The sequence below is a fragment of the Dasypus novemcinctus genome, chromosome 12 (assembly GCF_030445035.2).
Source record: "Dasypus novemcinctus isolate mDasNov1 chromosome 12, mDasNov1.1.hap2, whole genome shotgun sequence".
Taxonomy (NCBI): Eukaryota; Metazoa; Chordata; class Mammalia; order Cingulata; family Dasypodidae; genus Dasypus; species Dasypus novemcinctus.
Window position 1 is genome coordinate 58,766,243 of NC_080684.1, and position 26,171 is coordinate 58,792,413.

The 26,171-nt window shown below is 35.2% G+C and overlaps 1 protein-coding gene and 1 pseudogene across 14 annotated transcripts in view; one reads left to right on the top strand and one right to left on the bottom strand.

Annotated features, from left to right (window-relative positions):
• The window catches only part of OSBPL8 (oxysterol binding protein like 8), a 273,463-nt gene that overhangs the window by 180,056 nt on the left and 67,236 nt on the right, over positions 1 to 26,171 (bottom strand). For 5 of the 14 annotated variants that reach the window (XM_058308453.2, XM_071218963.1, XM_071218960.1 and 2 more), the window contains exon 2: positions 20,173 to 20,220. The exons of the other annotated variants lie outside the window; for them this stretch is intronic. The gene's annotated coding sequence lies outside the window, so the exon portion shown is untranslated. The remainder of the gene's footprint in view (positions 1 to 20,172; positions 20,221 to 26,171) is intronic. 14 annotated transcript variants of the gene reach the window in all.
• On the top strand, positions 17,845 to 20,808 carry LOC131280704 (tRNA (cytosine(38)-C(5))-methyltransferase-like; annotated as a pseudogene).

Consider the following 26,171-nt stretch of genomic DNA (forward strand, 5'->3'; position numbering starts at 1 on the left):
ACATTTGTATAATCTAAGTATCTTTAAAAAAATAAAATTAAAAAAAAAAGTCAGAGACTAGAAGACTAAGGAGCCAGCTATTCTTCTTCAGGCAAGCAGGTTCTTTATGGTATAATAAAGCAATGAAGATCATAAGGGGTTTATTAACATACCCAAAGATACATCACTAACAGGAAAGGACTTGATTCTGTATCTCCTATTTCCAGAAACAATACAAGTTCTCACTCAATGAACTACATACAGTAACCCAACTGTACATATGATAAATGGCTCACTATTGTTTACATGAAAACTTTTTCAGTGCTATCTGTTCTTCAATAATGCAACAGTCGAGTTGTAACAAATCTGAAGTTATCCAAAATCATGTTACATGAACAATTATTTCAGAGAGAAAAAAACTGGAAAGTTTCACATTCTCTCTAAGTTTATTTCCCTGCAGGGATGTCAATAATAAGTCTTTTAAATATTTTAGTATACAAAAAACTTAATCATCACCCTGAACAAAGTTAAAATTTGATTATATCTAGATCTTAGCATAAGAGTAATAGGCTTTCTTGTCCTATCATAACCACCATGATCCTTAACACCAACAATAGTGTACTTTTTAGAATCACTATATCATCTTTTATCACTCAATTATCATCATAAACAAGGACAAAGCCACTGAAACCCACTTACTTAAGTGTTATATAAGCAACACCATTCTCCTTTTTCCTAACTTCCAAACTCACAAGCAATCTTCATTTGACTTTCAATAATTGCTGTTGGTTACAAAGTATTATCTCCACAGTACACTCTAGGTCCAACTCATCCTGTAAGACCAATTGCTTGTACATTTCAGCAGGCAGCTCCTTGGCAAACCTACTCAGGAAATGGAGAGTGGACAGGAAAATACTAAGACAAAGCATATCAAATTGGAACAATAAGGAAAGAGCATTGTGTGTATACAAACACAGAACACTTGGAAGACTTCGATATTGGAGAAAAATAAGGATAACAGAAGGAACAGACCATGTAGTGAAACGAAAATCTACCCTAATAACAATGATGTTAGAGTAATTGAGCCAAACAAAAAACAAAAAACAAAAACGCTAGGCACTGTAAAGAAAGGGTTTAGTTTAGTTTTCACATAAAGATTTAGCTGAAGCCAGCTCCGCAGATGGAGGGAGAGAAAAGGGTTCTAGCGGCTTTGGCGCCAAGAATTTGAAAAGTGGCGCCAACAAGGACAAAGCCAACAGTGAAAAGCGGTGCGTAATTTGAAAAGGAATTAAAGCAGCCACCAGAATGTAGGGATCGGGAGCAGCAACTCAGAGCAGGAACCCTCCTAAGTTAATCAGACCTCTCGGATAGGTTATAACCTCTAAAGTACCCAATCAATGGGGAACAGGGAGGGACCTAAGTGTTAGGTTTAGGGTATAAATGTCAGTATTTCTTGTTTGGTGTGCCAGCCATTTTACCCAGGTGGTGAGCCTGTTCTTGCAAGATCCTTAATAAAACTCTTTTCTCCTCCACTCTCAGGTGAGCTTTTGTTCTCTTACACATGGAGCTTTCTTCCTAACAGCACTAAAATAACTAACCAAAAGCATGAAGACTGACAAATGTGGTCCTTAAAATTTTTCTTTTCTAAACAGAAATATTGGCTTATTTTGTTTTGGACTATTCCTGGGGGATTGTATTTGGGTTAAAAAAAAAAATCTGGCTCACTAAATTGAGATAATATTCTAATTTCTCCAATATTCATTCCACTTAAACTAGGTGATATCATTAAAAAAAAGAATACTTTCAGAAAATACTATGTTGGGTGAAAAATTTATGATAAATTAACTATTCTAAGAGGGACTATTTGAAGTCACTCAAAATCAGAGCAAACTTTGACTCTTTTCATGTTTTTTTTTAATTACACCTTCATAGCACAATAATAAATCTAGAAGAGATTAGTCAATTTGAGAATAAAACTTCTCACCAACCAATACCTTTTACCCAAAAGCTATCCAAAATAAGTTAAAAGTATAAAATGCACCCTACCTATAGCCAATAAATAAGAGCAATGTACATATTTCTGACAACCTTTTTACCCTAACCTATGCGGGGGAAGTGGGAGATGAGGGAATCTGAGAAATAGTAACAACATAATTTTGCAGACTGAAAAAATAAGTAAATTAAGAGAAGGCAATGTGTTAACACAGATATCAAATCAGACAGCCTTGATTCATCCTTAACTGTATGCAATTCTCTATTTGGTTCCTGAATCTTTCACTAAGCCATTTCATATTAATCTGTTTAACTATATAGTATAATTGCTTTATCACTGTAAAAGACTGTAATTTAAATAATAAAACAAAAACAGAATCACCATGCTCAAAACATAAGAGAGTTCAAATATTCTCTCTCATTACAATATTCTTTCCCCTTCCTTCACAAGTTACTACTTACTTTAAAAACTAAGAAAACTAAAAGACTTTATTTTTTCTTAGAGGTTATTTCTAACTTTAAAATTCTCAATTTATTATCAAATTCACCAACAAAAAGAGAGAAAATCTTTTAGTTCATCCTCTAGTCACAGAAACCATAAGTCTAATAAAATTCCTACAAGCCATAGTACCTGACAAAAAAATAGAGTAGAAATATTAGATGTTACACAGAGTATTTTAAAAATTTATATAAGTGTTTTAAAAATTAAAACTCATTAGATTAACAGTGATACTACTTGATATTCTTGGTAATCTGCCCTCTTCAGGCAAAGAATGGTAAACAAAGCCAAGTCAGGCCAACAGCCCTGTCTCACTCTCCAGTTATGGCATGAATGGTAAAATAATTAGAGATGATCAGTCTATCCTAACGGAGGCTCCAGAAAGACTGTCTATCCCTTCCTCTTCTCTAGACACCTGGAGCTCCTTTAAGGGACTGTTCTTTCTAAAACTCAGTTCTTCAGCTTTTACTTCAAGACTATAAGCTTATCATTCTGGAAAATTAAACCTGATTTAAGTCAGCCAATGCTTCCTACTGCTTCAACCAAATAACCCTAAAAGTAAACATGGATAAGCTTTCATTTTAACAACCAAAATAGGCTAACTTCAAATATATATTTCAATATATTTTTAATGATTTTATATAAATAAATCGATGTGAGACCCATAATATAAAACACTATACATGCTATCATAAGAAAAAACACAAGAGTATAATATTCACTATGAGTTTTTAAGTAGGTATTTTAAGTCCATTTAATAAAATCTATCATAAATATCATGCAAGGTAAGGTTTTGATTAGAATCATAAGGAGAAAAAAATGTGATCTCTCGCAACCTTAAATTTAGTTTGGATACTACTCTCTAAGGTGCTTTGTGGGCACCTGCTTTATTTCTTCTCATCCACTATCAAATGAAGGATTTGTGGTCAACTGCGTGATTAGTACTAAGATAAGAGGCATAATTAAAAATATCTCTTTAAGCAGCTGACTGACATTTCTATTTGCCTGACAATTTTATAATCTATTGCTATCTTTAAGAAGTAAATACAGGGAAGCAGATGCTCAACCAGTTGGGCGCCTGCCTAACACATGTGAGATCCTGGGTTCAGGTTCTTGTGCCTCCTAAAAGAAGACAAGCAGATGCCACCCCCCAATGCAACAAGCTAGATGCCGCCCCTAAAGCAACAAGAGAGACACTGTCCCCTGTCACAACAAGCTAGATGCCACCCCCACCCCAATCAGCAAAGACCACAAACCAGCAGATGCCACAGCCCACGGGGAGTGAATGTGGCAGGCAGTTGGGCACTTGCCTTTCATGTGAGAGGTCCCAGGTTTGGTTCCCGGTGCCTCCTGAAGAAGGCAAGCAAACAATGAACAGACAGACGAGAGAATCATCTCGGGGAGAGGGGCAATAAAGAAAGAAAAATAAAGTAAATAAATAAATCTTTTAAAAAAAGCAAATACAGGTGAAGACACAAGCAAGTGATAACCAACTTTCTAAGGTATGTAAGAACAGTCAACCAAAATCAACAACTTAAAAAGGGAAAATTAGGTGTTTAGAAATTTGAAACTATTAACCCCTACTTCTACCTCATTACCTGTTTTTATAAAATTCTAAATTGCATCAAGTGCAAAGCTGAGAAATATCTTTCAAAGGATAGACGTGATTCAGTAGTGTGTGTGTGTATCAACTACAAGCACAGAAATTATTATTAATCAGAACAAGTTAATTAAAATGCATATAATCAAGTACCTTCAACATTTCTAGTATATGAGAAACAAAAAAAAGTTCACAAAATAAACAGAAGACAAAAATCCCTGTCTAGAAAAACACACAATTTAATTAAAAGGACTAAAAATACACATGAAACAAAAGTTATAAATAAAAATCAATATATAATTAAATACATGTTACATTTATCTTTTCTCCTATTATTTTTACTTTAAAATAAGATGGCTTAAGAAAAGAAGAAATATGAAAGCATCTGGGTGCTATTTTATAACCTAAGTGTTATATGCATTAATCTGAGATTTTTTTACTCTTATTTACATGGTAATCAGAAACTAAATTAAATGTGAGCTTTATCTAACATTTTTCTGACTTCAACATGTTCCCACTGATTACACACTACAGTTTTAGCAAATGCCACTAGAATTCTCCAACTGTTCATATAAAAGACTACTTTAAGTAAGGTTAGTATGTTTCCAATAAAGAGAGGTACAGGAAAAGAAATAAATGGTTTTAAAGTAATTTTTAAAATATTATATTTCATTTCCTCTCAAGTTTCAGATTTTTAAACACTTTGCTTTTGGTATACACTTTTGTTGCAATAGCCCCAATTGACTTACCTTATTGGAACCTAGAGTTGTTTATTACAAATGATAGTGAGGGAAGGAAGAATTAAACTACTGCCTAATTCCTTCTATCCACCTGCAAGTATTTAGCTTCTTCCTTAATACAAACAATAATTGCCCTGGAAAATATCAGCAAAACCCGTTGGTGGCAACATCACTGAAAGTAGAAACCAAAAGAAAAAACACCACCACACACAAACAAGGAGGACAAGAGAGTAAATCCTGTGGGTTTTTTTTTTTTCTATTTCAAAATGATGCTGGGTTGAAAGATTGACTCTATGGTCAAGATTTATTATAAAAATAATTGACACTGTAGTATTGGAACCAAACACAAAATTTAACTCAAAATGAATCAATGACAAAAATATAAAAACTAACACTATAAAATTTCTCAAGTAAAACATAAGAAAATCCTTGGGTTTAAAATTCTTGAGTAGAAGGGTTGGTGCTTTGTCAGTCTATCTGGACACTACAGTCAGTTTTTGGCCCATACAACCACGTTTACTGCCCACATGCGATGTTACATCCGTTCCCTTGACAGGGGAGGAAGGGTTATGGAGCTTTATCAGTCTCTCTGGGCAACTACAGATGGTTTATCCTGCATGGCTTGGATTTCAGCGCATGGCTGTAGCTCTGTCCACATCCCAGCAGGAGAGAAAGGTGAGGGAACCTTTGTCATTTCCTGGGGCAACAGGCAGCTTCGGCCTCATGGCTTACAGCATCAATTGCAACCTTGGCTCCTACTCAACCCCAGCAAGGAAGAAAGGGTGAGAAAGAGATGAAAAAGAGGTGAAAAAATCGAGCCATTATACAGTTGTAAAATAACCTGAACCAAGTGCCAAAGAAGGACTGTAGCACAAAGCCCTTCAATCAAACAGAAAGCCCTAGACTAAAGAAAGAAATTGAGCCCAGAATAAAACTATCAAGAAAATCAGATCCTGAAACGCCAACAAAAAATTAGAAGCCATATAAAGAAACTAGAAGATGTGGCCCAACTGAAGAAACAAATTAAACATCCAAATGACAGAAAGGAAATGACACAATTAATCACAAATGTTCAAACAAATCACCTTAATAAATTCAATGAAATGGCAAAAGAGATTAAGGATATTAAGAAGACACTGGGAGAGCACAAAGAAGAATTTGAAAGCATACAGAGAAAAACAGCAGATCTTATGGGAATGAGAGGCACAATGAATGAAATTAAAAATAACTGGAGACTGTAACAGCAGATTTGAAAAGACAGAAGAAAGGATTAGTGAGCTTGATGACAGGGCCTCTGAAAGCAAACACAAAAGAACAGATTTTAAAAAAGAATGGGAAAAATTTAACAGGGTCTCAGGGAACTAAATGACATAAGAGACATGTAAACATATGTGTCATGGGTGTCCCCAAAGAAGAAGAGAAAGGAAAGGGAGAAGAAGGAACATTTGAGGAAATAATGTAGACATTTCACAATTCTACTAAAGAGCATAGATATCCACGTCCAAGAAGCACAATGTACTCCAATCTAAATAGATCTGAATAGACCAAGGGTTCTTAACCATTTTTTTTCCACAGATCCCTCTGCCAGTGAGATGAAAACAATGGACTCGTTACTGAGTCCACACTATACTGTGTATTATTCAATAAATATATCACACCCACACAAATACGCCTCCACAAGAATAATGTCTTTTTGAATTTCAATTCAAGCTCATGGACCCCTTGTTAAGAAACCCTGGAATAGACCTACTCCAACATGCATACTAATCAGAATGTCAAACGCCAAACATAAAAGAGAGAATTCTGAAAGCATCAAGAAAAGCAATTTATCACAAACAAGGATGCCCAATAAGATTAAATACTGATTTCTCATCAGAAACCATGGGGGCAAGCAGTCAGTAGTATGATATTTCAGATACTGAAAAAGAAAAATGCCAGCCAAGAATCTTATATTTGGCAAGACTGTCTTTCAAAACTGAGGGTGAGTTTATACTATTCACAGATAAACAGAAACTGAGAGAACTGGTAACCAAGAGACCGACCTTGCGGGAAATATGAAAGGGAATGCTACTGCCTGAAAAGAAAAGACAGGAGAAAGACTTGGAAGAGAATCTAGAAAAGATGATTATACCAGTGAAAGTAACAAAGTGTAAAAAAAGTGGTGGAAATAAGATAATACAAACAAAACCCAAAGGTCAAAATGGGTGAAGTAAGAATTCTAAAAAAGTCAGTAAGAAGGGAGCCAATGCAGCTCAGTGGTTGAGTGCCAGCTTCCCACATACAAGATCCTGGGTGCAATCCTCATCCCCAGTACCTCAAAAACACAAGCAAACAAACAAACAAAAACAAAAAGAAAACTCAATAAGACGACCCAACATTTTTTAAATGGACAAAAGATTTAAACACTTCACCAAAATAAATAAATACCAATGGGCAACAAACCCATAAAAAGATGTTCAACATCACTGGACTTTAAAGAAACACAAATGAAAAGTCATAATAAGATATTACTTATTGTATATCCAGTAGATATACAACTACTGGAATGGCTAAAAAAATCTTAACTGATAATGTAAGTATTGCTAAAGGTGTATCAAAACTGGAACTATTAAACACTGCTGGTGGGAAAGGAAAACGGTACAGCCACTCCTACGTACTTACCCAAGAAAAATGGAAATATGTCCACCCATAGGTTTGTACAGAGATTTTAATAGAGACTTTATTTATAATAGCCAAAAACTTGAAAAATCCAAATGTCCATCAACAGGTGTATGAATAAATTATAGTACTATATATTCATTCAGACAATAGAATATCTAGCAATAAGAAGAAACAATCTCAAAATCATACTGAGCACAAGAAGCCACACAAGACTACATACTTTGATTCCATTCATATTAGATTCTAGAACAGAAAAAAAAAAACAATCTATAGTAACAAAACCCAGATCAGTGGTTGCCTGGGGCAAGGAGTAGGAGGGTCTATAAGAATGGAGATTAAGTACAAAGGGGCGCAAGGAAATTTGGGGAAATGATGGGAATATTCTATATCTTGATTGTGGTGGTAGTTACATATACATTTGTCAAAATGCATCAAACTGTACACTTAAGATGGTACTTTTTATTCTGTATAGTTTATACCTTAATAAAGTAGTTTATTTTTTTTTTGTAACTGCTATCAGTGCATTGAGTGCAGGAGAAAAGACTACAGAAATAAAGGGAAATGACATAGTAAAAAAAAAAAAAAAAAGCAATGTTTTTTACCAGAAACTAAGCTCCAATTCTAGCACAACTAAAACTAGGAGTGTAACTGAGGGAATTTATTTCATCTATAAAATGGGAATAACTCAAAGGATAGCTGTGAAAATTAATACTAATAGTAACACTATATCTGATTCATCACAGAAGCACAATGTAAAAGAATTTTAACCTGTACCTATTCATTTTAAGTGTTAAGTTAATGCCAAGAAAATAACAAGCACATGGAGTAAATCAAGAAAAAATTTCTAGAGGAAATAATATTAGATGCCAATTTTAAAAGAAGACAAGTTAAAGGATGGAAAGGACAGAGGGTATTACAGGTGGAGGGAATGGGAATGTGCAGAAGAATGGAGGTGGAGAAGAATAAGTCACGTGCAGATGACAAAATCAGTGTGCCTGTGACAGCAAGTCCATATATTGGAGTTACAATAATAATTTTTTTAAAAAGGGCAATCTTCCCATCTGAGGGAAATATTCATTTAAACTTTACAGTAGGATGCAGAATAGTAACTTCATCTAGTTGATGCTATGATAGAAGATAAAAATATCCAAATGTTTAAAACAGGAAAAAAGAAAAATTCCTTTATTCTGTTGAGAAAATGTAACTTACACTCATCAGTTTTAGTCTCTTGAAGTTAGCCAAAGCTCTTCCCCAAAGAAAAAATAAGTATTAAAATATAATTATAGCTAAGCAACATACGGGCTCGCTGTGCAGCTGTCATTGTTCTGAAATTACAAAGGCCTTTATGTTTTCCAGTATTTTCTAGAATCTGAATTCTTTAAGTGACTTATTTTTGAAAACAAGACATAAAATGTCCCAGAGAACCAGTGAGCTATAACAAGAATTAACTCATAACATACTACTTAAAGGTCATCAGAATTCTGGAGTTAAATAACTCTGCTAAAATTACATTTCAAGAGACCTAATGTGACTAAGATTAGGATTTGTGGGCAGTTATAATTCTGAATATTTGTATATGCATATATTTAAAAGTGTTTAATAAAATAATGCAAGGCTAGCATTCTTATGGTGTTCAAACTAACTTAAATATTAAGATTTTAAATTCATAACATAATTTCTTTCTATATTTTACATACATAACAGGAAAGTATTCTTTTCAATGTTTTATTTCTGGGAAGAAACAGTCATGATAGCTAGTAAAAACTTGAGTTAGTTACCAGAATGAGAGAAAAATGCAGAAATGTACAATGAGAGAATGAGAGACACAGAGAGATGAAATATTAAAGGGCAGTAATACTGACCTTTAAACAGAGTAGCAGCAATGAAGCTATGCTGAGGACAACAAAGCCACAGGATCAAATTAACTCAAGTCTCCTTAGTAAGAAAGGGCATCATGTGGTGACACTCAACTAACAAGGAAAGTTTTATTTGTTTTAGCTGTTCATCTACATCACAGCAATATCCAGTCTGAGGTCTTGGCTCAGAGCGGAGCATGTAAATGCTAAAAAAATGGCTTTATCCACTCTTGCTTTCTTGGGCCCATACGTTATACATCAACATAGTAGCTAAAATGCAAACACATAAAATTTATTGATGAGTTATAGTGTTCAAAGTCATGTATGATTTTTCCTTTTAAAGTTTTCTTTTCTTGATGATAACATTTCACATTATAAAACACTCTTCAAAGTATTTACTATATACTTACCATATATTCATTAATAAAAGGTAGTTCCATTTCAAGAACTATAAATTGAAAAAAGTTACTAATAAAATTAGTAACTAAATATCTAATTAATACCCATCATAAATTGTTGTTTGTAGAAAGAAGATTTTTAAGAGGTTAATACAGCTAAAGATTGATTTTTTAAATGGGGATTGCAAAACTTTTTAAATCAAACATCTTCCTGATGACTAAAGGGATGATGGACAACAGGAGAGAGCAATCCCTCTAAGTATATCGCAAAGGCTTTATTACAGTAGACAAATTTGTTCTGTTTAGGTGTGGGAAATACCTGTGCTGTATCTTCATTACTCAGATTAGAGCTCTGAGGAAGAGATTGAAAATTTAAAAGAATCATAAATTCTCTAAAGAGAAGCCCTAAGAGCAGCTACTAGATAAGTAGAAGGACAAGTATCCTGAGTTTCTTACTTAAGAGTGTAAACTATATTTTGAGCTATCTATTTTAGAACCATGCCACCAATTAGGGAAACACACACACAAATTAATAAAAATTAAAATTAAAATTAAAAAAAAGGCAGAGTTTAAGCAAAAAGTCAAAAAGGGCAGGGAAGTTTAAAAATATATCAGATGACAAGAAAATATTATTAAATTAAAAAGCTAAAAAGCAGGAATAAAAAAAGAGCGCATTAAACGTTAGTGCACAGGGAAACAGGTGTAGCTCTAGCAATTGGGCTCCTATCTACCATATAGGAAGTCCAGGGTTCAATTCCCAGGGCCTCCTGGTGAAGCTGACCTGCATGGCAAGCTGACCCACATGGAATGCTGGCCCATGCAGAGAGCTGGTGAAGCAAGATGACACAACAAAAAGAGACAGAGAGAAGAGACAATAAGAGATGCAGCAGACCAGGGAGCTGAGGTGGTGCAAGGGATCAAGTTCCTTTCTCCCACTCCAGAAGGTCCCAGGATCAGTTTCCAGTGCCACCTAAAGAAAAGACAAGCAGACACAGAAGAACACAAAGTGAATGCACACAGAGAGCAGACAGCAAGCACAAAATAAAGGGGAGGGGGGTAAATAAATAATTCTTAAAAAAATAAAAAGTTAGTGGACAAAGAAAAAAATATATAAGACAAAAAAGATGAAAAGAACTAAAAATGGAGAGGTAAGAGATTAAAAGGGCATAAAATGAAAAACTAAAAGAAGAGACACTACTTTTTAATCAAAGTAATAATAATATAGCAATATTAATTCAAAAGCTGAACACCTTTATTCAAAAATAATAATAATAATAATAATATAGCAATATTATTTCAAAACCTAAACACCTTCATTCAAAGATTCTTCAAGCTATGGTCACTTTGACCTTCCAAGTTTTTCGTTAAAACTTTACTTAGTAGGGGAGCTTGTGTGGCTCAAGCAGTTGAGCACCCACCTCCCACATGGGAGGTCCCAGGTTCAGTTTCCAGTGCTTCCTAAAAAAGACAAGCGACAGTGAGCAAAAACAAATGAGCGGGTAGCAAATGTGACTCAAACAGTTGCACTCCTGCCTCCCACACAGGAGGTTCTGGGTTCGGTTTCCTGTGCCTCCTGAAAAAACAAATAACAAGCAAAACAAATGAAAAAACCAGCTCAGGGAAGTCGATGTGGCTCAGTGGATGAGCACTGGCTTCTCACAAATGAGATCCCGGCTTCAATCCCTGACCCCCAGTACCTAAAAAAAAACAACAACAACAACAAAAACCTTTACTTAGTAAATAACTTCAAGGTGAAAAGTCGAAGAGCATACAGCATAGCTCCTGGCCTCATACCAGTGGCTCCCTCCTTACTGCCTCCTTTTTTAAGACACTTAAGTGAGTAAACCATACAGTTCCTTAAAGAATACTGAGCAGGCCATCATACTCACTTGTTTTACCTACCATGAATATCCTACACCTCCAAAAAAGTTACTGCTATCTTAAAAGCAGTAGGTATGCCTACTGAGTTTATCAGTAAATGACAGAAAATCACCTTTTTTAAGAACCTTTGTACTTTTCACTTGACAAGAATTTATCCCTTTAAATGTTCACAGGAGGGTACTGACAAACAAATAACACTCATTTCAATTCAAGAAAATTTATAAAAAATGTACCATATCAATACAAGGTGTTAATAACAAGGTAGTATATGAGAACCCTGTATTTTATGCATGATTGTTCTGTAAACCCATAACTTCTCTAAAAACAATTTTTTAAAAAATTTTAATAATTTTTTAATGGTTTCTCAGGGATCTTAAGACAAAAATTAAAATCTGTAATATGGTCTATAAGGCCTCACATGATCAGTCCCTGCCTACTTTCCCACACTGCTATCACTCTCTTCATTTGTTACACACCAATCATGATGGCCTTTTTTCAGTTCCTAGCAAAAGCCAAGTGCCTTCCTGTTCCAGGATCTTCAAACAAAATGTACTGCCAGAAATATTATTCTTTTTCTCCCTCAACTGAAGTCACTTTCCTTGAGCCTCCACCCGCAATGGGTCAGCACTTTTTATGTCACCTTATATTTCATCCTCTTAGCACTTGCCAAAATGGTGATTACATGGTAAATTGTGCAACTAGTAGTTTACTGTCCATTCTCCAACTCTAACTCACACACAAGCTCAAAGAGATCAGGGAGCATGTCTATCTAGTTCCCCCTGCATTTTCAGTCCCTTGCATAATGGCTTGCACTCAAGTATCAAATGAATGAATGAATGAATGAATGAATGAATGAATGAATGAGTTTGGAAACTGAAAAGTAAAAGTAGTGCTAAAAAGGTGCTGGAGGCATTTTTTTAGTGTTCTTTAATACTTACAAATGAAGAAAATTCATTAAACTCCACCATTTAGGAATTTAAATCAAGAAAAGTACTACCTTCAAAAGATAAAATGAAATCTTCATATCACAAGTTCCTCTGCCTTAGGTTATATAGATATATTTATTAATTGTTTACTGTCTATACCAATACAGTATAGCACTGATAACTAAAAGCCATTCAGTCATACCTGTATTTATAATGCAGCCTAAAATTTTGTGGAAAATTCTACTCAGATGGAAGCTTGCACCAAAGTGTAGACTAACACTTAGCAAATGAAATAGTTTTAGTCCATACAAACCACTGAAAATGTTGGTTTATAGATCTCCTTTAAAATGGACATAAATACCTATCATTTAGAATTCATTCACCAACTCTTTTCTCTACAGTATACTACTAAATAAGCCTAAGTGGAGAACAGAGAACAGGTATAACTCTCTTAAGATGTAACTTTAAATGATATAACATAATTTACATCCAAATAAAGCATATCTCCATTCAGAGTAGCCACTTCTAGAGACTATTTCAAGTTGCCATTGCACAAAATGATTCTGGAATTCCTCTAACTGCCTTCTTAGTTCCTTATAAATGACACAAAGGTAGGTCCCACCCCTTTGGTCATTATTTGTATTTAACCAAAAATGACATTCCCCATTTTTATTTATTAAACTTGAATGTGAATGACTTTCTGCTTTTCCCAAATGTCAAATCCATTCTTAAAAGATGTAATTTCCCACCATAATAGTTAAAAGAATGAGATTGAAATTACTAAAGAAATTCCAAAAGAATAGTTCCAAAAGAGATTTTTGAACAAGAATGACATTTCTGAAATAAATTCAGGATAACTTTGTACATATTCATCATCTCTTAGAAATTTAAGGTCTAGTATGTTATTTAAAAACTGGCTATATTTCTACTTCAGGTACACCTCATAGACAGGCCTGATCCTTGACTTCTGGTTTTCCTAAGTGATAGATTCTTTAATGGAAAAGCACATTTACTGAAAACTACATTAAGAAACAATAAATTTTTTAAAATATTTATTGAAGTATATCATTCATACATGAACACACATAAACAATAAGTGTATAGCAAAGATTGCGAACTTACAAACATACATAACATCATGCAGGGGTCTCATACATCACCCCTCCACCAACTCTTTGTATTAGTGTGAAACATTTGAAAGAGAACAAATTTTAAGAACAAATAAAATAGGGCGGCAGACTTGGTTCAGTGGTTAGGGGTCCATCTACCACATGGGAGGTCCGCAGTTCAAACCCCAGGCCTCCTTGACCCGTGTGGAGCTGACCCATGCGGAGCTGACCCATGCGCAGTGCTGATGCGCGCAAGGAGTGCCCTGCCAGTCAATGGTGTCCCCCCCTGTAGGGGAGCCCCATGTGAAAAGAGTGCGCCCTGTAAGGAGAGCCGCCCAGTGCAAAGGAAAGTACAGCCTGCCCAGGTATGGTGCTGCACACATGGAGAGCTGACACAACAAGATGACGCAACAAAAAGAAACACAGATTCCCATGCCGCTGAAAACAACAGAAGCGGACAAAGAAGACGCAGCAAATAGATACAGAACAGACAACCAGGGTAGAGGGGAAAGGGGAGATAAATAAATAAATAAATAAATAAATAAATAAATAAATAAATCTCAAAAAAAAAAAGAACAAATAAAATATGGTGGTCTAATGCAAAGACAGCTTGAGGAAATAGAATGGTAATAAAAAGCATGGATATAGAATGAGCTAGACCAAGGTTCAACTTTTGCTTGGCTGCTTAGTAACTACATGACTGAACACATTACTTAAACATGGAATCTAAAATAGGAAAAATTCCATCTGTAAAATGGGGAAAATGCCATTTATTACATGCAAATATTACATGTATGTATTACCTGAATGAAATTCTAGTCCCCAATATCTTCAAAAATCCTAAGAGGTTACCAGTTCCAAACTCCTTTTTACTAAGCCTCAGAGAGACTAAGTGGTTTGCCAAGGTCACAATGTTACTTGGTACGAAAGACAATACTTCTGGCAGGTGTCTTATTTTCCCAGTGCATCTGTTAACTACATCAGCTGGTGTTTGTAATGCCAAGTTGCATGCGTCAGTGACAGAGGGTCTCAAGGAGGATCTCTGAGAAAGTAATACCTGAAGACCTCTTAAAGATAATGATTAAAAATATGAAACTGGCAACAACAAACTAAAAACTTAGACCTAAAAATTAAACATCACCTTTGGATTTTAAGTCTTTGTTTTTGAAGTAAGATATTTTAAATTACAATGAAAATTACCTGATTCTGCATAAATTTTCACTGTTTTCTTGAAAGATTATTTTCTAAAGAAAATACAAACCTTGCTTTAAAACAAGATATTAGAAAAAAAAGAATGTTTCTTATTTACTAAGATTAAGTAAGGTAACTGATTATAATAAATCAAGTAAAAATTCATACCCACATTTATGCTGAGGGTCCTTTATTAAGGATCAAAGCTTAGAATGCAAGATTAACTCAAGACAGGTTCAAGGAATTTGATTACTGTTTTGCTTATTCAATTTCAAAGACAATTTCTTCATATTTTGATAGAGACTAAGAATGGCTCTTTATGTTGGGCATGAAAGAAAACTGAGTACATGAGTGGCTGACTCTGGCCTAGATGTTTCTGGGTTTTGAATTCTAGGTATACATTACACAGCCAAAACACTCATCATCTTTAATTTATCATGTAAGTAATCAAGACACTAATTACTCTTCTACATGCCTATTCAAAAGGGATACTGTGAGAATCAACTCAATTTTTAATACTTGAAAAAATATACCAAGAATGAGAAACTACAGCATTAACTCATTTCAGAAGTCTGTTCCTAAAAGAGAACACTGATTCACAAACTGACAATGAAAAAAATTTTTACTGAATACAAAAAAACAAATTTTCTGAATTTACTAAACATGATAATTTGTCCTATAAACACGAATTGTATCACTGATTAATTTCTGTTAGAGTTTGAACAGGATAATTACTGCTACAGTGAATTATGAAGAACTCAAAAACCAAGCAAACCACATCTTTCCAGTTAAAATCCTAACTATGTTAAGCAGTCAACCTTTTAAGTGAATCTCTATTTTTATGGAGCTTTCCTCAACAATGACACAGTATTATTTTTTTTAATTCCTACATCCTAATCATAAATTCTGAGGAAAATAAGGACATAATATCTATAATTTCCAGAACAATAAAACCTTTGAAAATATTCAAAATATAATGCTAAAGATTCTATTTTAAACTTCAGGAATAGCAAGAAAAGGATAACAAATTATAAACATAAGAGAAGCAATAAAGGATACTGCAGTGAGTCAGTCAAGAAGTAAATTAACCCTAACATCAGATTTCTTTAAAAAATAATATATGCAGAATACACATAAAAGATAAAGCAAGAGATACAAAATCACCATCTTATCCAATCTGATTCTAAAATCAAGACTTTCACAGAACATAGAAAAATTTCATAAACAAAATAATCAGTAAATACATGTCAACTCTGATAGGGAACATTTATAACTTTGACTTCTTCTGCTTTCGGCAAACAAAGAAACTTTTTGAGTTAATTTATTTCTAAGTTACTTTAAATTTCATAAGTATTTCCTATGTAGGTTCTATATACCTTATATAATCAAGCCAAATCTGGGGGTGTAAACCTTCCAGGTTACAACCTTTTTGACATGATCTCAAATTCAAGGCAGTCAACATTTTAAAAATCTGGACTATACAAACTTCTGATTGCAAGAGAATTAAGACTCCAGTCATAAGAAACATGTTCTAACAGTCAATATCATAGCTCTAAAAGAAAGAACTATAAAATCAGTCCTATGAGAAAACAATCAAACAAGATTAAAAAGAAAATGTAGCAGTATGTTTGGGGAGAGGAAAGTGGGAAGAAATGGGTAAATTTACATTTGATTTGTCCAGTATAATTTATGGTACTTTTCAAAGCTAAATCATTTCAGGGTCTGACAATTCTGGAAAGGAGACAGGGAAATTTAAAAAGAGGATAAGTTAAGAAAAAAAAGTCTAGCACAAGGATGGGAAATTTTTATGAGCATAAAATGAAAAGACAAAATGAAAATTAAGAACTCAAATGAACTAGCTAGGAAATCTGAGTTCAACATTTAAAAAGTACCAAAGATTGTGGACTGGGTAGAGCTTAGTGGTTGAGCACTTGCTTTGCAAGCACAAGGTCCCAAATTCAATCCCTAGTACTTCCTAGAGCAACAACAACAATAATAATAAATTACCAAAGATAATAAAGTAGAAGTTTAGGTAAAATAATTAGAAAAATTACTGAACCAACGTAACTATCACACTTAAAGCAGAGAAATAAATGAAAAATGATAACATCTCACTTGTCTGGATACAGTAAAGAAACAGGAAATAAGTAAAGACTTCTGAGTAATCAAAATGCCACAATGGCTAAACACTTAATTCTCTAGAGCAAAGTCACTGTTTTATGCAGAATTCTAACTGGTCTCATACAATTTCCAAGCAGCAAATCAGAAATGTTGACAGAATCATAATGACATGTCAGAATTAGGGTAAGTGACAACAAAAGAGGAAACAGAAAAACTAACAAGTAAACAAGAATTCAAAAAGATCACAGGGATTTCCGGTTTCCCATCTGACATGTAAAGAGCTCGGAAGTTCTCACTCCCGTACTCATAAAAAGAAAAAAGCTAAAAAACTGAAAATCAACAACTCTTTTTCGATCCATTACAAAATTGAGGTCACAGGGAAAACCACCACCCTGAACACTGAAGAGAGACAGATACTGGGGGCAGAACTTGGCCCTAGGACCAGTATCTGGAATAAGAATGCTTAAAGGGTAGTTGACTAACTGTTCAAGACTAAACCTGGACTAGCTTGAAAGATTAAAAACTCCTGAAAGCCCAGCCTTAGAGGAGTCCCACACTTTTGTGAGCTTTACGTCCATCACTGCAAATTGAAACCCTAACTTCATTCTAAGCCCTAACTTCTTATTCCTTGTCTCTGGTAACCTAGATTCCAGATCCTGACTCTACGAGTTTCCTTATTCTAATTATTTCATATCAGGGAGATTATACAATATTTGTCTTTTTGTGTTTGGCTTATTTTATTTACCTTGATGTCTTCAAGGTTGATCCACGTTGTCATATGTATGAGAACTTCATTCCTCTGTATGCACATACCGCATTTTGTTTATACAAAAGTTGGCTGATGGACACTCAAGTTGCTCCCATCTTTTGGTAACTGTGAATACTGTCACTATGAACAACGGTGTGCAACTATCTGTTCCAGGCCCTGCTTTTAATTCTTTTGGGTATATGTACCTAGTGATGGGTAATTCAACATTTAACATTCTGAGGAACCGTCAACTGTCTTCCACAGCAGCTGCACCACATTAATTTGCCACCAATAATGAATGTTTCCATTTCTCCACATTCTAACAGTTGTAATTTTCCATTTTTTAAATAGCAGCCATTCTAATAGGTGTGAAAAGGTATCTCATTGTGGTTTTGATTTGCATTTCGCTAATGGTTAATGATATTGAGCATCTTTTCATGTGCTTTCTAGTCATCTGTATATCCTCTTTGGAACAATGTCTATTCAAGTCTTTTGTCTATTTTTCATTTGGGGTGTTTGTCTATCTGTTCATTTGAAGATTTCTTTATATATTCTAGATATTGATCCTTTATTGGATATGTGGTTTCCAAAGATTTTCTCCCATTGTGTAGGTTGTTGTTTTACTTTCATGATAAAGTCCTTTGAGGCACAAAAGTTTTTACTTTTGAGAAGGTCCCATTTATCTTATTTTTCTTTTTGTTGCTTGTGCTTTGGGTGTAAAGTCTAAGAACCAATGCCTAACAACAAGGTCCTGAAAATGCTTCCTTACATTTTCTTCTAGGAGTTTGATAGTTCTGGTTCTTATACTTATGTCTTTGATCCATTTGAAGTTGACCGTAGTATAAGATGTGAAGTAGGGGGTCCTCCTCCTATTTTTTTGCAATGGCGATCTGGTTTTCCCAGCAAAATTTGTTGAAGAGACTATTCGTTCCCAATTGAGTGGTCTTTGTCAAAAATCAATTGGGGGAAGCAGACTTGGCCCAGTGGATAGGGCATCCGTCTACCACATGGGAGGTTCGCAGTTCAAACCCCGGGACTCCTTGACCCGTGTGGAGCTGGCCCATGCGCAGTGCTGATGTGCGCAAGGAGTGCCGTGCCATGCAGGGGTGTTCCCGCATAGGGGAGCCCCACGCACAAGGAGGGCGCCCCATAAGGAGAGCCACCCAGGGTGAAAGAAAGTGCAGCCTGCCCAGGAATGGCGCCGCACACACGGAGAGATGACGAAGCAAGATGACGCAGCAAAAAGAAACATAGATTCCCATGCCGCTAACAACAACAGAAGCGGACAAAAAGAAGAACACACAGCAAATGGACACAGAAAACAGACAACTAGGGCGGGGGGGGGGTTAGAAATAAATAAAAATAAATAAATAAATGTTAAAAAAACAAACAAACAAAAAACAATTGATAGCCAGCCCCAAAGTGGCGACATGGTGGCCCAACTGGAGAAGATGCCCAGCCCAGCACAGAGGCCCTGAAGGTTCTGGTGTTGGCAACACACACCAGGTGCTGAAAGAAAGAGCTGTGCATCCACACAAGTGGTGGCTGCCATTAATGTAAACACTGTCACTAATGAAGTATACAAGCATAACTTTCCTCATATACCACTACTGGCCAAGACAATTGAAGGTATTCCCCTGGTAGAGTTTGACAGATGGTCTTTCCATATGATCCTTTTTTTTTTTAAAGATTTATTTATTTATTTATTTATCTCTCTCCCCTTCCCGCACCCCCCCCCCCACCCCGGTTGTCTGTTTTCTGTGTCCATTTGCTGCGTCTTCTCCTTTGTCCACTTATGTTGTTGTCAGTGGCACGGGTTTTGTGTTTCTTTTTGTTGCGTCATCTTGTGTCAGCTCTCTATGTGGGCAGCACCATTCTTAGGCAGGCTACACTTTCTTTCACGCTGGGCAGCTCTCCTTATGGGGTGCCCTTCTTGCGCATGGGGCTCCCCTATGCAGGGACATCCCTGCGTGGCATGGCACTCCTTGCGCGCATCAGCACTGCACATGGGCCAGCTCGACACCAGTCAAGGAGGCCCGGGGTTTGAACTGCGGGGCCAGTCCTAACCACTGGGCCAAGTCCACTTCCCTCCATATGATCTTGATGAGCCCTCCCTGACAGTCATTCATGCCTGCAGGAAGATACGACAAATCCAAGGATGAACATCTTTTTATATATTCTAGATATTCTCCCAAGATTACAAAAATTGTGAGAGTATATTCTTTTAGAAAATGTCAAAAAGTTTTTAAATTATCTTCTACAAGATATAATTTCTCAAGCAAATATTGGAGCTAGTAAATACTTAAGATCATTCTTTCTCTAAACAACTTGAGTGAAGAGAGCAGTTGGTACAAACAATAGAAAATTGTGACTTCCAATATCAAGGATTTCTATTATCTCTAACCTCTCTTGGCATTTCTAACTCAAGGCTGTCTTTTTTCTAATAGCAAAACTTCAGTTAGAATCGTTACCTTTTCAAGCCTCTGGTCAGGTACTGATGCAGTTCCCCAAAACTGGATCTGAAAATCCAAAAAAATGTGCAATAGATGTAGATAAGAAAATCAAAGAAAACTGAACTCAGTAGTTTATGTGATGGCAGCACACAGTGTTCTGGAAAATAGGCATACTTTTTAAACTTAAAAGTGCACAAGAAATCAACAGAAAACATCAACAGGACAGTGATCTCTCTGTTCAGATATTGAAAGAATTTCTTGAAGAAGACTTTGACATGAAGCAGTCGTTTTTGCCCCAGTTATTGCTGCTATATACTCTTTTCTTGAACATTGTTAAGCACACTTGTAGAAGGTTCACGTGCTTTACAAAAGCTTATGGAAGTCAAACAGAAGGGACAGGATCCGTGTTACAAACTACAGAGGATGTACAGATCGAGAATATCTATGAACCCCTTACCAACTTGTCAAAAGAAAAGATAATGAAATTGTTAATGTTTATGTATTAAACTGAGATATTTCACTCCAAGAGAAATAGCAAATCTCCTGGGACTTCCTCCAGAGTTCGGATTTCCTGAGAAGGTAACAGCGAAGCAACATTATTGCCTACTTGGAAATAGTTTCAATGTGCATGTAGTAGCTAAACTAATGATTTGACATAAATCTGGAAGATGGTTATGATGTTCCCTGCAGACCAGATAATAATTTGAAATTCTATTTTGAATTAATTTAGACTAAATTCAACTAAATTACTTTAATCTTTCTTTAATAAGGAATTTGGAATTAATCAGAAAAATGGTATCAATTTGCTACCTTAAATGTGTATTATTGTATTTTGGATCTTGTAAAATGCAAATTATTGCTATGTTTTATGTATAACATTTTTCACATGAAATTATTAAATACATATTTAAAATACTCATTTTATAATATTATGGTATAAACAAATGTAGGAACACTAGCATTTTAATGTCTATGTGAGTATTTTCTAAAATGTCTTAAAAGGCATAGTAAAACCAAGCTTAGAAATTGTACATTTTGTATATTAATGATAGAGGTTGTTTTATAATCATCTCATCTTTTATATTCGATGATTATTTCTAATTCTGAAATGATGGCTCTAACTCTAGCCTGTTTCAAATATTTAATGTCTGCTTAATTCCAATCCTCTTAACTTTCATTTATTTTATCTAATCAAATTACCATCATTCAAGTTACAAAAAAGTCTGGACACTATGTCAGAAAAAATATTTATAAATCATTGAATACCTCTAAGGAGCCAGAGAAAATGTAGTCTCATGTTATCTAATTATCATTCCTTCTACCTCCAGCTCATGGTCAAAGCTCATTTGTGCACCTTTCCTTTTGCTTTACTGCTGTCAGAGTTTACTTTTAGCTTCTTCCTCTGCCTCACATTGTAAGTTGTGTCTGCCACCACACTCTGCAAAGGAAAGCAGGGCATGGAGATTTCAAGGAACAGACCTTGAACTCTGCAAGTATTCCATACAGCTCTCAACTATAAATTAACTTTATAACTTCAATTCTCTCTCTCTCTCCCATCAGTAGATTTCTTGTAATTAGGATTTCTAATCAGACAAAATCTTGCATCACGTAACCTGTGGTTTTCATTTCAGTGATAAAAGAAAGTGACAAAAAGGAAAGGAGAAGAAACAAAACAGGAAATTGTATCAAATTTTTAACTCATATTTTTATTCTTAGAAAACAATAATTTCCCTCCTCCATCTTTTCAGCAAGAACTCATAGGTAAATATGGGATATGAGAAGCTGTAGGCCAATACAAATTAAGCACACATCATAGTCTGCATTTTGTGTGTGTGTTTGTTTAAAGATAAGCCTCATTACTAGTATCAGGACATTAAGTGTACAGCAATCTGAAATCACTCTGACACACTTTCATGTAGTTTCTATTCATGCTGAAAGATTCTAAATCAATAAAAAGGTTCAGAGTTTTTGCTGTAATTAGACTATGATTTTTAATTATGCTGTAATTATAGTGTCCTATATTCCACTGACAATGTACAAAGTGTAAAAGTACAGTGAAACATCTCCAAAAATCTGGTAGATTAATGGAGACATTTTTTACAAACTAGAAGGAAGAATAGAGCTTCATGGAATTAGTTAAATATAGCAGGGTACTCAAGGGCAGATAGTAATTCTTGCCATTAATCATAGTTGAAAATATATACTAGTAAACATAAATTTACATCTTAATGAAGAAATATTTATCAGACACACACACACATGCTTAACTAATTTGAAAAATACCATTTTATTTGCATGACCACTGTATGTTACTGGCAATGAATAAGCACAAATTCTGACTAAGAAATTCTTTTTTGTAACATTTGGACCTCTCATCAATTTATTCAATATTTTGGAAAATATAACCTCTTTTTCAAAGAGACCTTTTACAATCAACTCTGTGCCATATCTGAAAGTTAAAAAAAAAAAGCTGGCCATAAATGTGAGGGCTGATTTCTGAGCTCTCAATTCCATTCCAATGGTCAAATGTCTGTCCTTGTGCCAGATCCATGCTGTTTTAATTACTGTGGATTTGTAATAAGTTTAAAGATTGGGAAAGGAAGTGTGAATCCTCCAACTTCAATCTTCTTCAAGATGGCTTTACTATTTATTTAGGACCACACAAATTTAATGATTAGATTTCCCATTTCTACAAAGAAGGCTGTTAGAATTTTGACTGGGATTGCAATGAATTCATCAATTACTTTGGGCAGCATTGACATCTTAACAATATATAGTATTCTAATCCATGAACACAGAATGTCCTTTCATTTATGTAGATCTTCTTTCATTTCTGTTAGCATTGTTTTCTAGTTTTCTGTACACAATTCCTTTACATCCTTGGTTAGATTTATTCCTAGATATTCCAGTTGCTATTATGAATAGAATTTATTTCTTGATTTCTTCTTCCAATTGCTCACTGCTTATATATAGAAACACTATTGATTTTGGGCTGCTGATCTTGTACCCTGCCACTTTGCTGAATGCATTAATTAGTTCAGGTAGCTTGTTGTGGATTTTTCAAGATTTTCTGTATATAGGATCATGTCATCTGCAAACAGAAAGTTTAACTTTTTCCTTTCCAATTTGGATGACTTTTATTTCTTTTTCTTGCCTAATGTCTCTGGCAAGAACTTCTAGTACAATGTTGAATAATAGTGGTGCCAACGGAAAGACTTTTCTTGTTCATCATAGAGAGAAAACTTTCAGTCTTTCATCATTAAGTAGGATGTTAGCTATGGGCTTTTCATATATGCCCTTTTTCATGTTTAGGAAGTTTCCTTTTATTCCTAGTGTTTTAATTAAGAAAAGGCTCTGAGTTTTTGTCAAATGCCTTCTCCATCAATTGAGAATATCATGTGGTTTTCCCCCTGGTTTTGTTATGTGGAGTATTACATTAATTTTCTTAGGTTGAACCATCCTTGCATACCAGGGATAAATCCCACTTGATCACAGAATATAATTACTTTAATGTGCTTTTAGATTCTGTTGCTAGTATTCTGTGGAGGATTTCTGCATCTATATTCCTTAGAGGTATTGGTCTATAATCTTCTTTTCTTGTGGTACCTTTATCTGGCTTTGGCAGGAAGGTGAGAAGGTGATGGGTAGCCTCATAAAATGACTTAGGGAGCATTCCCTTCTGTAGCAGTTTGATATGGTTATGAATTCCAAAAACAGATATTGGATTATGTTTGTAATCTGGTCTGTACCTGGGTGTGATGAGTTAAGATTTGGGCTTTCATTGGGCCATGTCATTAGGGTGTTGAGTCTCCAACCCTTGGTGGGTGGGGACTCACAGATAAAAGGCATGGCAAAGGACAGAGTTGAAGGTTCTTAATGTTGGAGTTTTGATGATGGAGTTTGATGCTGAAGCTGGAGCCCTGAGGAGCAAGGAACCCTGAACCCAGAGAGAAGCAAGACCCTGGAAAGGAAGAACCAGGAAGCCTGAACCCTTGCAGATGTCAGCAGTCATCTTGCTCCAACACATGAAAACAGACTTTGGTGAGGGAAGTAACTTATGCTTTATGGCCTGGGACCTGTAAGCTCCTACCCCAAATAAATACCCTTTATAAAAACCAACCAATTTCTGGTATTTTACATCAGCATCCCTTTGGCTAATATACCTTCTCTTCAATTTTTTTTTGGATAGAGTTTGAGCAGAATTAGAATTAGATTTTCTCGGAATGGCTATAAAATTTCCCTGTGAAGCCATCTGGTCTTGACCCTTTCTTTGTTGGAAGGCTTTTCATTTAGTGATTCAATCTCTTAAGTTATTTATTGGTGTTTTGAAATCTCTTTCTTCCTGAGTCAGTGTTGGTAGTTTGTGTTCTTCTAAGAATTTCTCCATTTCTTCTAGGTTATCTAGTTTATTGGCATATCGTTGTTCATAGTATCCTCCTATAGTCCTTTTGATTTCAGCAGGGCCAGTAGTAATGTCACCTTTTTCATTTCTAATGATCATTATTTGTATCTTCTATTTATCTTTGTCACTCTAGCTAAAGCTTTGTCAATTTTATGGATCTTTTTGAAGAACCAACTCTTTGTTTTGTTGATTCCTTTGTTTTTTGGTTCCCTATTTCATTTATCTCCACTCTAATCTTTGTTACTTCCTTCCTTCTGCATACTTTGGGTTTAGTTTGCTCTTCTTTTTTCTAGTTCTTCCAGTTTTGAGGTTGCTTAGATCTCTAATTTGAAGTTTTTCTTCTTTTTTAATGTAAGCATTCAGAGCTGTAAATTTGCCTCTAGGCACTACCTTTACTTCTTCTCATAAGTTTTGATATATTGTATGTTCATTTTCATTCACCTCAAGTAATTTCCTATGTCCTTTGTAATTTCTTCTTTCACCCATTGTTCAGGAGTATGTTATATAATTTCCACATATCTGTGAATTTTCCATTTCTACCTCTGTTATTGATTCCTAGCTACATTCTGCTGTAGTCAGAGAAGATACATGGTATGATTTCAATATTCTTGGACTGAGACTTACTCAGTAACCTAACATATGGTCTATCCTGAAGAATGACCCATGTGCACTCAAGAAGAATGCTTATTCTGGGAAGCAGACTTGGCCCAGCGGTTAGGGCGTCCATCTACCACATGGGAGGTCTGCGGTTCAAACCCCGGGCCTCCTTCACCTGTGTGGAACTGGCCCATGCCCAGTGCTGATGTGCGCAAGGAGTGCCGTGTCACGCAGGGGTGTCCCCCGCATAGGGGAGCCCCACGTGCAAGGAGTGTGCCCTGTAAGGAGAGCCGCCCAGCGTGAAAGAAAATGCAGCCTGCCCAGGAATGGTGCTGCACACACGGACAGCAGACACAACAAGATGATGCAACAAAAAGAGACACAGATTCCCATGCTGCTGACAACAACAGAAGCGACAAAGAAGACGCAGCAAACAGACACAGAGAAGAGACAACTGGGGTGGGGGGGAAGGGGAGAGAAATAAATAAATCTTTAAAAAAAAAAAAGAATTCTTATTCTGCTGTTGTGTTGGGTGAAGTGTTCTATATATATCTAAATGGTACAGTAGCATGGCCGGTTAGCTCAGTTGGTTAGAGGGTGGTGCTAAAAGGTACAGTAGCATTCAAGTTTTGTATTTCCTTATTGATCTTCTGACTAGATGTTCTATCCATTATTGAAATTGGTATATTAAAATCTCATACTAATAATGCAGAACCATCAATTTCTCATTTCAAATCTGTCAGTATTTGCTTCATATATCTTAGGACACTGATGTTAGATGCATATATGTTTATAATTGTTACATCTTCTTGTTGTATCTTCTTTTATCAATATATAAAGACCATCTTTGTCCCTCAAAACTATTTTTAACTTAGTCTATTTTATCTAATATTAGTACAGCTACCCTAGCTCTCCTTTGGTTATTACTTGCAAGATACAGATTTTTCCATCCTTTCACTTCCAACCTGCATGTATCTTTGAATTCAAGGTGAATCACTTATAGATAGCATATAGTTGG